Source organism: Phodopus roborovskii, unplaced genomic scaffold (assembly GCF_943737965.1).
Source record: "Phodopus roborovskii unplaced genomic scaffold, PHOROB, whole genome shotgun sequence".
Classification (NCBI taxonomy): domain Eukaryota; kingdom Metazoa; phylum Chordata; class Mammalia; order Rodentia; family Cricetidae; genus Phodopus; species Phodopus roborovskii.
Window position 1 is genome coordinate 30,066,054 of NW_026126511.1, and position 14,672 is coordinate 30,080,725.

Sequence of the window (14,672 nt, forward strand, 5' to 3'; positions counted from 1 at the left end):
CAGCAAGTCATTAGATTAGCATCTCTCCAAAAGAGAGCTGTGTGTTTCCATACTCTCTATAACATCTTAAACACTAACCATTGATTTGAAGGCTTTAAATACTAATTCAAGCCAATGCATATTCTCCTAGTAAGTTCATTTCATACTTTCTAATGTTTCCAGGTACCTCATAACACATATGTAAATAGAAGGGCATGAAACTATTGACAGCCTCCTTCTGAGGGTTTATGCCTTTCCAGATGAGTGGGTATAAAAATGTTGTTACAGTGTTTTCTTCAGTATCCTTGTAACTGTGGGTAAGCACAATGCTTTCTCTTCCTTTTTTTCTGTCTGTCTCCTGATTGATTCTTTAGAGTGATGCACCACAGGCATGTTAGGTACAGATAAGTGACAATAGCGGGAAGGTGTCTTCTATTGTAGTTGATCCAGAAGAGGATGTGAGAATCACTGCAGGTGTCAGGGCCTTCTGTACTGTCATGGCCAACATATACCTTTCCCTATCTGAACTGATGCATAAACTTCACTAATCAAAATCTGTTAGTTTCAATACACCTATAGATCTTTGGCTTTGAATGATTACTGACCTCAATTTTCCTACCTAATGTGATTTTATATTCACACTTAGAACAGTCTTCAACAGAAAAGACTTGACAGACTTGGGCTTTCAGTCCTCGTTTTGTTGGGACCCTTTTCCAACCTTGACCTGTCTTCTGTGTCATAGAGAAGAGACTGTTGAAATTGATGATATGGTATTGTAGCATCCTAGATTGCAGGTCTTCTATAAAGATGCTCTCAGGATGGTGAGGATGCATTATACCCCACAGTCCCTAGAAGTGGTGATATAAATTCATATAGTCATGATAACTGGTTTGTTTGTTCCCCATATCATTAAATTGCTAGTTGTATTTGTCTGTTTTCCTACTAACTGATGAACTGGTGCTGAATACTCCACAAAGAAAAGTAACTCAGCATCTAGAAGATTGATTGTCTATGATCAGGGCATCCTGATCACTTGCCCTTCCAAAGAGGATGTCCTGGTAGAGAATTTAAAGGTAAGTTCTGGATGTGAAGCAAAGAAGAACACAGGGTAGGCTTGCTTTATAACTCTCCTGTGTTTTCATGTTAGGTAGAGTTCTCAAGAAGCTGTGTTAACACACATAGGGGTGAGAGTCTCCATGGACTTCTCACTTCCCATGTGTCATTGTTAGGATTTCTATTTCTGTGAAGAGACATCATGACCATGGCAACTTTTTTTTTTCCTGAGACAGGGCTTCTCTGTATTGTTTTTGAGCCTGTCCTAGAACTTGCTCTGTAGACAAGGCTGGCCTCAAACTCACAGAGATTAGCCTGCCTTCTGAGTGCTGGGATTAAAGGCACGTGACCCCAGTGTGAAGAGACATCATGCCTATGGCAACTCTTATAAAGGAAAATATTAACCTAAAGTGGTAGCTTACACTTTCAGAAGTTCAGTTCATTATTATGATTCTGGGGAGCAAGACAAAGTTCAGGCATACATGGTGCTGACTAATACATGTTGATCAGAAGGCAACAGACATTGGACTGTGATGCTGGACAGCATCTTGAGCATAGGAAACATCAAATCCTGCTCCTACAGTTACGTTCTTTCTTCAACAACTACTCCAACCAAGCCACACCTAATAGTGCCACTCCCTATGAACTTATGGAGTCCAATTATATTCAAACTACTATGCTTTGAATACCCTTTCTGGAAGGTCCTGCCATTTCTCAACATTGTCTCGCTGTTGCCAAGTATCTAATATGTGAGGCTTTTACGAATACCATCTAAAATCAATGCACCAGTCCAGAGAAAAGTCTAATTTTTTTGGTCGGGTTGTTCTCAACCATACTATGTTGGAAGGGGTGGGATTGGATTGGACAATCACTGATCTATTTCTCTAGGTTTAAGATCCTAGGATTCTATAGCTGCTTTTGCAATAACATATGCATTGATCAAAGGGAAAATGGGGCTGGAAAATAAATATGAAAAGAGGCCCACTTCAATGGGTATATATTATCACCTTTGGAAAAAATCCTTTCTGCTTGTTCTTGATTCAAGGGTGAGTGCATTTTTTCAGGATACTTTACTATATGCTATGAATGTAGAATGACAAAATTCCTAAGATGAAAGCTGTTTTTTTTAAGAGAAATAAAAAAGCAGACCTCAGCATTTGCTATATCTGGAAAATAACATATACAGTACATTAAGCTTTGTTAAGTGTCTCTGAATATAAAATTAACTTTCTTTCTGAGTATTGAATAGAAAAGCAAACCCCCCCAAAACCCATATTTAACAGTTTGACTATGAATAGTAAATGTATCTAACAATCTTTAAAGACTTTCTAGTCATCAAATACCAGTCTGAGCACAGACATGAATAGCAAATATTCCTGTGATCTTTGGTGGTGGCTTAGGAGTTGTGTGGCTCATTCTCTCAAGCTGTGACATACCACCAAGGTCAATGGCTCAATAGAAAACATTCATAAGCAGTCAATTATGGAGTGTTTGACTCTAAGCCTGTGTCTACAGAAAAACCAAACACATGTTTGTAAAGTAATAAACCAATGCATACTAGAGCAGACATTAGAGTCTTAATGAGAGTTTCATATCAGCTCAGCAAAATTTCCCATCCTCCATTCTTTTCTAAACCCATTTATTTTAGCCCATTTACTGGAGAAGTGCAGTCACATTGATATTTCGAAAACTAATAATGCTGCCTCTGCATATGTGAATTTCATGAGGTCTGTGAGTAATGAATAATATTAGCAAATGAGACAAAAGGCCATTTTGAGGCAGGATGAGGGTGATTTTTCAGATTATTAATTCCAAAAAATAATTTTGGCTTTCAAAACTATTGTTGGATAGGGAGTATTATACTGATAGGTCTGGATATGGCATTAATTGCTTCAATGTATGTGGGGGGAAATCCATTCTCAATAGAGTGTTAGAACTCAACCCTCAATTTATTTTTACACACAATGCAATATGAGGAAATCACATCCATTTGTATAAAATGTACATTATATAAGCCTGAGAGATAAAGGGAAAGAATAATCTATTGATGCTAGTGAATGCAATTTGTGTATGTTATAAAATAAATACACCTGACAGCTCCCATGTTCTGTGTTTTATTTCCTTTCTGGTTGCTTTAGAGAGTTGGACATTGGGGATGTTTTACGGTTGCACTTGAAATATCAAGTTCAGTGTACATGTTGGAAAGCCATTGGCCACAGGCTTCTGAGAAAAGAAGACCAGCAATGCGAAACCTTGGTGTTCTTTGTTTATCAAGAAATAAAGAAACCTGAGCTTTCTAACTTCTAATTGCCAAATGTCTTTTCTTTGTTTAATTTTCACATGATTATCAATATAAAATGTATTTGGAAAACTACAGCAATATATGAATAATGAAGGAATATGTGAGGTTCATTTTGTGTGTGTGAGTGTGTGTGTGTGTGTGTGTGTGTGTGTGTGTGTGTGTGTATGTGTAGGGGAGGAGAGAGAGAAAGAGAGAAAGAAAGAGAAAAAGGGAAAGAGAAAGAGAAAGAAAGAGAAATATTAGGCAAGATGGTGCACTCCATCACTGAAATGGCTATATTGTGTAATATATTGCCCTGTCTATTTGAGGTTAGTTCTCTGTTTTGATAGGAATATTAATATGTGTATGAATGGATGGAATTTCAGCCTTGTTATTTTTTACATTCTTTGCTGTTATTACTTGTTGTTCCTAAGTATACAAATAGATTTTGAACAGTTTAAAATATGATTAGATGGAAATTAAGATACTATTATTGATGTCAGAAGTTAAGTTTCAGAAGCGAGATGTTTCACCTCTTTTCATTGTCTCTTTGTGTGTGTTCATGTACTCAAATGTGTGTGAACATGTATGTGCATGTTTTGTAAGTATGTGACATTCAAAGAACAAATTTTAATGTTGCTTCTCAGGTAACATCTGTGTGTGTGTGTGTGTGTGTGTGTGTGTGTGTGTGTGTGTGTGTGTCCACTGCTGCTCTGTAACCATCAAGTAGATTGTGTTGGTTAGCCATTGGCTCTAGCATCTCTCTGCCTTCTGCTCCTTAGCGCCAGGATTACCAATGTAATTGAAAGTGACAAATACCTATGATTTTTCTGTGGTGAATCAGGAGTTGTATGGGGTCACCCTATCAATTGTAACTTATTGTCAGCATCAACAACAGAAAAGATACATAAGCAGCAATATCCATTCTTATTTTTTTTTCCTTTTTTATGTGAGCTTTTATGACTGAAATGAGGACTACTGAGTTTCTGGTATTGTAAGAAAAGCACACACACTGTTTACTACTCTAAAGGTGTTGGAACCTAGGAGAATGCAGGTGATACATGAGTTGAACTAAAGTCTCATGCAATAGCTAACTTTATTTAGAGTGTCAGACAATTTATACTGAGAGGGTTGAGAGGAGTCACACAAGTGAAGTGTACAATCACAATGGCAAGCCACACATGGTGAGCAAGCCTCACACAGTAAAGCACCTTTTACAAGTGAGTAACGATAGGCAGTTGTAGTGAATAATCTGAAGTAAAGCCACTCGTATCTGCCATACCTGGGAGGGACATGAATGCATATTCCAAGAACGATTTTGTGTTTTGAAAAAACTGAGGTCGTAAGACCCATCTTGTTTTCTTGAAGTTTTCTCACAAGGATTCAGAATTCTCCTCTACAGGATTTTGTTCAGATTACTAACTAGTTCATATTACCAGATTTTACTAAGTCTTATCAGATAACACTGAAGAGCATTGATTTGAGAAATGACTTGTTGAAGTTCTTAGTACCAGGGTCCCCGAAAGTCTGAATAAATATTGACTCTTCTTATATCTCTGTCTTCTTTTGCCAATTAATGAACATAAGCATCACATAAACATTTCATATGAATTAATAATTGAAAAATGTTACCAAATGAAATAAGGCCTACACAACACTAGGAAAGATACCTTTACACAGCTTGTCAGTCTTGAAGTGATTTGTCTACCTTCCTTATGTGACTATTTCCAATTAGCCAAATCAATTATTTATTTTTATAATTCATTCCATAATTTACCACTTGAGGATAGATTGTTTTGAGTGAACTGGCTAATCAGTGCATTTCTATTTTATAGAAAACTCTTTAAAATGAAAAATCCATCTATATTATGGCTTGGTTATTATGGTCAAAACAATTATATTGGTTAACAAACTAAAGTATGATTATGGGAAATGCATAAAATGAATGTTATTCATAAAGGATTCTTTGAGCCTTGTAATATCACAGATTCGAACAAATTGTTTGCCTACCTAGGGTAAGGAAATCAGTCATGTCTTAATGTTTTGATTGTTGACTTTTATTATGACAACAAAATAAGAAATCTTGCCTTTCTTTTAAGCTCCTCTGCCAGATGCAAATAAATGGGCTACAAAATGTCTTTTTTTCCCCTGCAATATTCTTATTAGAGAAGAAATAACCAGATTCTCTTGGACTTACATACATATATCCATGGATTAAATGATATACCACTATTTCATATTTCATACTTCTTATGTGTGAAATGAATTTGTGTTGTGAATGAATGCCCACAACATTGTAAATATGCATGAAAAATTCATGTACAATTATTTTCTTTGGTAAACCTAAATAGCCTGTTGCTTTTCAATTTACATGTTTTACCTTGGAGATGATTACAGGCCTCCTTAAAGAAAATCTTTGCCCTATTTCTTTTTTTAAGGTTTTTTTTTTTCTTGCAAGTGTATTACTATTTAAAACATCTAAAGCTAATTTGTGAATACACATTTTCATTTTTTCCTTGGTATTTTGTACAAACTGCTGAGAAATCATTAAGACAGAAATGGGCATCAATCCAGAATTTCCATCTCCCTATTTTCTCTAACTACTTAAGTATTTATTTTTCTTCATTGTAGACAGCCATCTCTTTTGATTTTTACAGGAAAAGATGGAGAGACTTTTTTTATTCTAAATATTTAATCTAGAGCTATATGAGTATAATATAGTTTACAGTTATTCTCATTTCCAGCTACTTGAGTGAATTGTTTTTCAAAACATGTTAAATGGAATATTTCAAAACAACCATAAAATTTAAGCTGTATGCCATTCTGAAGTACATGAAGCCATTTGAGACTATTTAGCTGTCATCTGCCTAGAATACAGATCATGTATTTGTCCAGTTTATTTATTCTGTATGTACTACCCACCTAGTAGTCACTTAGATCCAACCCATGTAACATGTTACCTCTTTTATCACTACAGTCCTTGAAATCAAGAAGTACTTATTTACTTAATAATACCCCTTAAATATGAAAGTAATGAGTTTGTCAAGTCAAGCATACCAGAAAAGCTGAAAGGTGGTTCTTTTAATTATAATCTCATAAAAATTACAGGAAGATGAATATAGCACAGTTACTTTTAGTATAGCATTATGACAATCACTCATTTCAGTCTTTTAGTCTGTCTAATTTATAATTATGTGTGTACAAAGAGACATAGTATACATTAATTAGAGCCATCCACATTCTCAGATTCTTGACTGGTCTTAGATATATTCACTGTGGATGAGAAGGTCTTATGAACACAAAAATGTATACATTTCCTGTTCATAGTGACATATGCATATATAAATATATATATGTAGATATATTTGAAAAATGATTGATTTAATACAGTTTTTATTCTCAGTGAAACATAATGGTTACTGATTTGTAGGGCATAATGATAAATTAACAACCTTGATTGATAGTAGGCTGGATAAATGTTTGATGATTGCCTTAGAAATAAAATATTATTGTCAATCTCATGTGCTACATAATTTTTCAAAATTCCTCTTCCACCAAATAGAACATGTGCTGTGGCATAAATGATTGCTGTTGTTTATGAGAAATAACTCAGAATTCTCCCCATAGTATTTACAATAAATGTGGTAAATGCTTAGACAACACTTAACTGCCTTTGAAACCTAAATCATTTGCTTAAAGGAATTCACTTATTCTTGAAGGAAACCTTATGATGTAGATAATGTTATTTGTTGTTTCTTTTACTGATAAGGAATAGACATAAAAATCACTATTCCGTGGGTCAACAGCTTGCAAACTGTGGTCCCTATGCGAGAATTGAAGCAACTCGATAGAATTTTGTGTTTTGCCAGTGAAGTATAGTAATTAATAATTCGTTTTTACTCTCACTGTGATTATTTTAGATAAATGCTTATCTTTCCCTCACTGAATATATGATGAAGACACGGATGTTTAGAAATGTGTAATGATGGGTCAATGGTCACTTACTATCTAAGGAGGACTTGAATTCCCTTGGTATATTATCAACATCTAAGAGTCATATGGATTTAGTGAAAGATAAAATGTATTTACCAATGTTGACCCAGAAAAGTCATCCAGACTCCTTAAATTAATATAAATAACACAATTCTCTATATTTAAATGAAATATGTATTTTCATATATATATAGATTTACTTTTTTTAGTAAGATAAAAAGGAAGAGAAAGAAAAAGGCCTGGTGCAAAACAATATGAGAGAAGGAAGCATTAAAATTCCATTGAGTTCATTTTGTTTTGGTCATCTACTGGTGGGCATGGGTCCTGGCCTTAAGTATGGTTTGCATGCCAAGTGAAACTCCTGTTGGAGAGAAAATTATATGTTCATCTGTGCGTGCTTATCAATTGGAGATAGCTTCTGGGTTAAGCATTGGAGCTTCCATACACTTCCTTTTCCAGTCCTAGGACTCCATCTGGCACAGACCTATGCAGGCCCTGTGCATGCTTCCATAGTCTCTGTGATTGCATATATCTATATCTATATCTATATCTATATGTTTGTCCTAATGTGTTTTGAAGGACTTTTTGCCCATTAGCATCCTACAACTCCTCTGGCACTTGAAGTCTTTTTGCCTCCTCTTGTAAAGGAATTCTCTGAGTCCCAAGGAAAAGTATTTGATGAAGATATTCCAATATGAGTAGGTGTTTTAAAGTTTCTCATTCTCTGCACATTGCCTGTCTGTGGGTTTCTATATGTGTTTCTGTCTACTGATGAAGGGAAGCTTCTCTGAAATTGACAAACAAAACTGATCTATAAGCATAACGGAAAGTCATTATTAATCACTTTATTCCTATGTTCCTCGATTTTCCCCTAGATCCATGACATATCTAGTCTCATATTCTTGGCTGTCTAATTAGTGTTGAGTAGTGCCTCTATCCTATTGTGTGGGAATTAAACAAAATCAAATATTGGTTGGATACTCAACAAACTTTTTGCCATTATTACACTAGTACTGCTTGCATACTAGTCACATTTAAGGATCAAAGATTTTGTAGTTGAGTTTGTGCTTACCTTTATCCTTTGATATGTTACATTCTGAGTACCTTCCAGTAACATGAACACTAGTAATTAGGGGTGAAGACTCTAGGTAGGAACAACTTCAACCTCTTCATGCTAAGTGAGTTGTATAGGTGTTGTCTACAGCAATAAGGCTTTGCCTTCAGTTTCTAGAGAAGAACCAATAACCGTGGCAATAATCTGGGTTGTTTGAGAATTCTCATGGAGAACCTTTGGCCAACAACTCTCTTAGATGTAACCCACCCAAAACTGGAGGCTTAAGTTGGTAACGAGAGATGTCCAGTTGTGACTAAATTGTTTAGCAATTTATATTTAGTTCAACTTCATATATGCACATAATCTAGGAAGATGCTAACAGTATTAGTTTTCTAGAGTACCCTTCAAAAACTTATTTTTTGCTCTCCCTCCCAGTATTCCCTATCTCATCCCACTTTCCTTTCCTCTTTACATATGAACTTCCCATTCTAGTGTTCTTCCCATCAATTTATAACTATCTATTCTATTTTTCCTTCCTAGAGTGATCTCTTTACTCCTGATCCCAGTACCTTACTCTATATCTAGCCTTTTTGGTTATATGGATTGTATAGTTGTTATTGAAGACTTAATCGTTAATATCTACATATAAATAAATACAATACATATCATATTTTTTCTTTTTGGGTCTCAGTAACCTCATACAGGACTTTCTTTTCAAGTTCTATTATTATTATTTATTTTCAAATTTCATTGTTTCAGTTTTTAACAGCTTAGTAATATTTCATTGTGTAAATATACTATAGTTTCTTTATTCTTTCATCCACTGAAGGACACCTAATCTGCTTATTCTGGTTATTATTCATATAGCCCAAATAAACATTGCTTAACAAGTTTCTCTTTAGTAGTCCTTTGGGTATATGATCAAGAGTTGTATAGCTGGATTTTGGGGTAAATCCAATCCCAGCTTTCTGAAAAGCTGTTAAACCAATATCCATAATGGCAGTACAAGTTTGCACCAACAATGAATAGGTATTCCCTTTCTCCACATCCTTGCCAGCATAAAATGTTACTAATATATTTCTCTTTAAAGATATTTTATTTATTCATTTTACAAACTTCATTTTAGAGATAAGTAGTGTCCTATCAACAAATATAAATAACTTCACCAAAAATTCAGAGGAGGATCAGTGTTTATATGGCCAAAATAATGAAAACCTTGACATTTATTATAATTTCCAGGCTTCTGCTCTCCAATTAGAATGTTTTTCCACACCCCCTTCTTTGTTTTAACAATAATAAAGAAGTAAACTTGTGTTACTTATTAATAAAGAAGCAAACTTGTGTTACTTATGTTCATCCCTGCTTGTGTCTGCACTTTATATGATATTGCTGAGTCATAATGTCTAGCTATGATGTTAGTTAGCTAGGATTATTATTTTGCCTAATCATACCAGACTAGAACTTATTCTTAACATAGGCTCACATAATGGAGCATATCTTCCTGAATTGGCCTTGAGTCACACAGTCTGTGAATTTTCAGGAATATTTTTCACCCTAGATCTAGCAAGGACTGAGACACAGCTTCTTCCTCTGTAGCTTAGACTGATCTTGAATTCACTGTATAGCACAGGTTGGTTTTGAACTTGTGGAAATCCTCCTGCCTCAGTATTTTGAGTACTGAGATCACCGGAATGGCACCACAACCAGCTTTCTACTTAAAGAATTCAGAAGCCTCATCAATATGAAGCATTGCAAGTAAAGCATTTAATTTCCATATTAAAATTACTTGGATCTGTAACATAAACTTCCTCTAAACTCTATGTTTGTCTGGAGCGACAAAACGGAAGAGAAACATGACACTTCCTCATGAGCTAAAACATCAGAGGGCATTTCCATGCCCTTTTTTTTCTCATGACTAGAATCGTTTGTAGAGAGTACACTGTATTCTCATTCCAAATATAATGAAGACCAAATTTTCTTCTCCAATTATTAGCCAACTAAATTATGGCAATAGTATCTTTTTTTTTTTTTACCTTACAAATAGTGTTTTGCAGGTGTTATGACTTCATCCTATGAATAAAGATGAGCCAAAAGTGTTTGTAAAGACTACTAAAAACCATTTTGGAAAAATGTATTAGGATGCATATGTTTACTAACCAGCAATCAAAAATGTTAATATGCAAAATGTCCAGGAATAGATGCTTTAATTCACAAAATTTGGTGTATTAAAGGAAACTGTAGCATCCAGTTAGATGTTTTCAATATAGAATATTGTTGGATGATTAGTTATTTTAATTTTTTTAATTAACTAGGTTTCACTATGTAGCTTACACTGAACTCAGACTAGCATCCTTTTGCCTGAGTCTATGAATGCAGAGAACATGGAATGTGCCAATAATCTTAGCCTATTATGATTTTGATCTTACAAACACAATTTCTTTGTTTATTTGCAATGTGTATATGTGTGTATGCATGGAATTATAGGTCCAAGTGGAAGCATGCACATATGGGTATGTACAAGTGTACATATATGTGTATATATGTACAGACCAGGATTTGATCTCTTCTTCACTCATTCCATGTTATTTTCAGAGACAGGGTCTCTTACCGAACCCAAAGTTTATCAATTCAGCTAGAATGGCTGCCAGTGAGCTGAAGGGGTGTGCCTTTCTCTGCAATCCCAATGCCAGAACTGGCCACCACCAAACACACCACATACAAGTTTTTATATTTAGATTTTATGTTGAATTTTTCTATAAGAGAGAGGGATTTAATAAACTTCAAAATTAATGAAAGCTGAGCTGATTTTATTATTCAAACATGTTTATTTTATTATTCAAACAGTGCAAATGGTTCCATGTTTGGTATAGATTCATCTAGATATCTCTTCAAAGAAGAGGATAATGGTATTAATACTCTCAAAGCAGAAAATAAATATAGCCACTTAAGGAACTGATTCAAGGTATTAAGTCTGAAATTTTAGTGTGTTAATATGGGAAATAAATAAATAGATACCCATATATGTATATTCATTTATGAGCCAGTTAGAATGGACTAGCAGGATTTTAGCGCCATCACTTTTTTCATCATGCCAAATAGTTTTCTTCTAAGTAAGAAACCATAAAACTATGACATTAATTCAAATAATATAGGGTTCCCACTTGAAACGCTTGAGCACTGATATTTATATAAAATTAGGCTATCTGTCCTGTTACTTATTTTTACACTTTGAAGTGATGATGACATATATTTGAGTGTAAAACTCACCCATACCAGAAGTAATGGACACTTGGAAACATAAATTCTACATACAACTGGTCTTGTTATTAATACAGTGCCTTGAATCTTTTTGGTAGACAGGCGATGAGATTGTGTATAGTTAAAATTATTCTGTTCACTACAGACTATTCAGATTGTCATTTAAGCCTGTAAGTAGCAGGAATCACTTCTCCTCAGTACAATAGAAACTTGCATTTTGTTTCTTCTCTGACCTTCTTAGGCACTATAGTCACTTAAAATTATTCAGAAAGTATGGAAGTTGTCCATTAATGGGCAAGTGAGATGCTTAAATCTTCCCCTGACAAATGGGAACAGGCAGTACGATGAATGCTCCAGCAAGGAATGGCAGACAGAACAGCATTGGAGTGTAGATGGGTTTCCTGGCACTCTGCTGTTGACTGCAGACAGCCTGAAAGAAACCAAAGGCAAAACAGAATGGATTTTGCTTTAGATATTATAAAAGCAATGACCTTTCAAGACAAAATAATAGAAGTGTGTTTGGGGGCAGAGGGCCCTGCAAAAATGTGACAGTCCAACTTATATCATAGTGTTAGGATGCTAGGATTTAAAAAAAAAATTAACACTCTCCATTTTTCTCTTTTTGTCTTCTGTTCATCTTTCATTCCTTTTTCCGATATGAGAAGTCACAGTTCAGGTGCAGCAGAGTCTAAATCATCTAAAGCAAATCAGGCCAGAAATGGGCTGATAATGAAGGCCAAAAAAAGTGTGCTTGCTTTTTACCTGTGAATCATCAGGACGACAATGGAGTCTAAAGATTCTATTAGCATCACAGAAGCTCTCAGGAAGCAATCTGCACTTTCTCTCAAAAATTTTCACTATGGTATTATAGAACCTTGATTATTAATTGAGAGCCGTGGAGCTGGAGCTCAGCATGGTGAGACGTTTTTCTTCCTCTTTCTTTTTATCTTTTTTTTTTTTTTTTTTGGTTTGTTTTATTATAAAGAACTTTTGCAATTTGTTGCTCTCCTTTTTTTAACCTTACAATTTCTGTCTCCATGTCTTCTGCTCTTGGAATCCTCTTTTATTGAAACACTCTATATACAATTATTAAGAGTCTACTATTTTTCACACACTATACCGGATGCTAGGCAAAGAGCAATGAAGGTTATAAAATAAATGATCTTACAGATGATGCTGAGTCTGTCTACATAGTAAAATATATATATATATTTAAAAAAACATTGTGTTGGCTTTTTATTATTTATCTATATTATTACTGTACAGTGAATATATGCTATACAGTGTGAGCAACAAATAACTGATGTTACTTAATGAAATTTACTCTTTTGAAGACACAGAATAAATTAAAGTTTGAAATTAAATAGTTAGTCAGGCAATGGTGGCACATGCCTTTAATCCCCACACTCAGGAGGCAGAGGCAGGCTCCTGAAGGATAGGCTCTAAAACTACATAGAGAAACCCTGTCTCAAACCCCCCCCCAAAAAACAAATAAATAACTAATATGAATAATTTTAAAAACTTTTACTACATAGAGATTATTTAGATACTCGGGATATATTAATATGCAATGACACATTCAGATTTTAACTAGAAAATAAGAAAAAGCAATGTTTTATAGTTCATCTCCTCAATCCTGTGTGCTTCTGGTAGCTGGTAATGGGACAGAGATCCAGCATGACTAAGATCCACTAGCACTGTTGATTTAATGGGACAAAGAAGCAAGCAATTTAGAGAGCAGAAACGGGTATGTTAGCATTGTGAAAGAGAAAAACAGGCAGCCGTATAAGATTTTGCATTTCATGTTGTCTTCCCTATGTTCTTCTAATTGACCTGGCACTTTGGGTTTCTAATGTGAGGCAGTTTAAATATTTCCTTGTGAGATGTTAAACTGTTCAGGAGTATATAGCTTCTTCAGGATGAGGTTATTGGAAGACTAAGAAAGAACAAAGTTTAAGTTACCCAGGGATTCCCTCTGGAGCTACAGTTATTATAAGGACCTAGAGATATTGTGAGAACCTCCTCCTGCTTTATTTCTGACTATTCTTGTAGGAGTCAGAGATAAAAATATCCTACCAAAACAAGGTGAGGGGAGAACACCCAAATTAACAAAAATTAAGGGAACTTTGGTGATGGATTTCCATAGCAAAAGGTGAGCACAAATATTTTGTGCTCATAAGCTTAGCACATTGACAATTACACTATTTATTCCAACCTGGAAGTTTTCACTGTGAGGCTTATTATGGATAGCTGTCAATCCTACCATCATAAGATCTATGCTTCCCCTTGTGTTTTAAACTTGACTTTCTATTAGGAATCCCTTCCTGTTAGTGAAGTGCTGAAATCTACCACATTGGTTTTCTGCCTTCACATGCAGTAAATGAAGCAGACTGACTCTCAATCCATCTATTCTATCCTCTGTGAAATCATGGCTAAGAAATACCATAGATATAAAAATGTTGTTGTTGTTGTTGTTTTACATAGGCTTGCATGTTCTACTTTCATGTATGCATATGCAACACATCCAATCAGTTTCCTGCACTGATCAAAAGATGGGGTTATGTGTCCTGGAGGTGGAGTTATGGACAGGGATATTAGTCCTCATGTCAATAATTGGAATTGAACCTTGTTCCTATGCAAGAGTGGGAAGTCCTTTTGTTAGTACACCATCTTTTTTGCCCTCTGGAAGAACTTTTAAGTTGATAAGAATAAAATTTATAGAAATCACAAGATGATAGAAAAACCACATAAGAACAAAGCATTGGAGAAAGGAAAGTATATTAAAAATAGGATAATAATTTGAATCTCGATAATATTCATGATGCTGGATCAAGCAATGACTGAAGACAATTAATGCTGGTTCATTTAGGCATGTATGCTAGTTAACTAATTCCAATTGTTTCTCTTAAATTATAATGTGTTGGGATTTATATTATTGAAGGAAAGAATTTTGACTCTTTATCAAGAGTTATCTTTTCAGATGTCTTTCTCCCTCTGTTTTCCTGTTGCTACCAAGGAACCAAGATGAAATTCTTTTGCTAGTTTCTCACTTGC

General features: G+C 34.7%; 1 long non-coding RNA gene across 1 annotated transcript in view; it reads left to right on the forward strand.

Moving 5' to 3' along the window:
- The first annotated feature begins 1,950 nt into the window (after positions 1-1,950).
- Positions 1,951-14,672, forward strand: part of LOC127230476 (uncharacterized) — a 33,051-nt gene continuing 20,329 nt past the window's right edge. The window contains exons 1-2 of the long non-coding RNA XR_007835175.1: positions 1,951-2,078; positions 12,284-12,534. This is a non-coding gene — a long non-coding RNA (uncharacterized LOC127230476). The remainder of the gene's footprint in view (positions 2,079-12,283; positions 12,535-14,672) is intronic.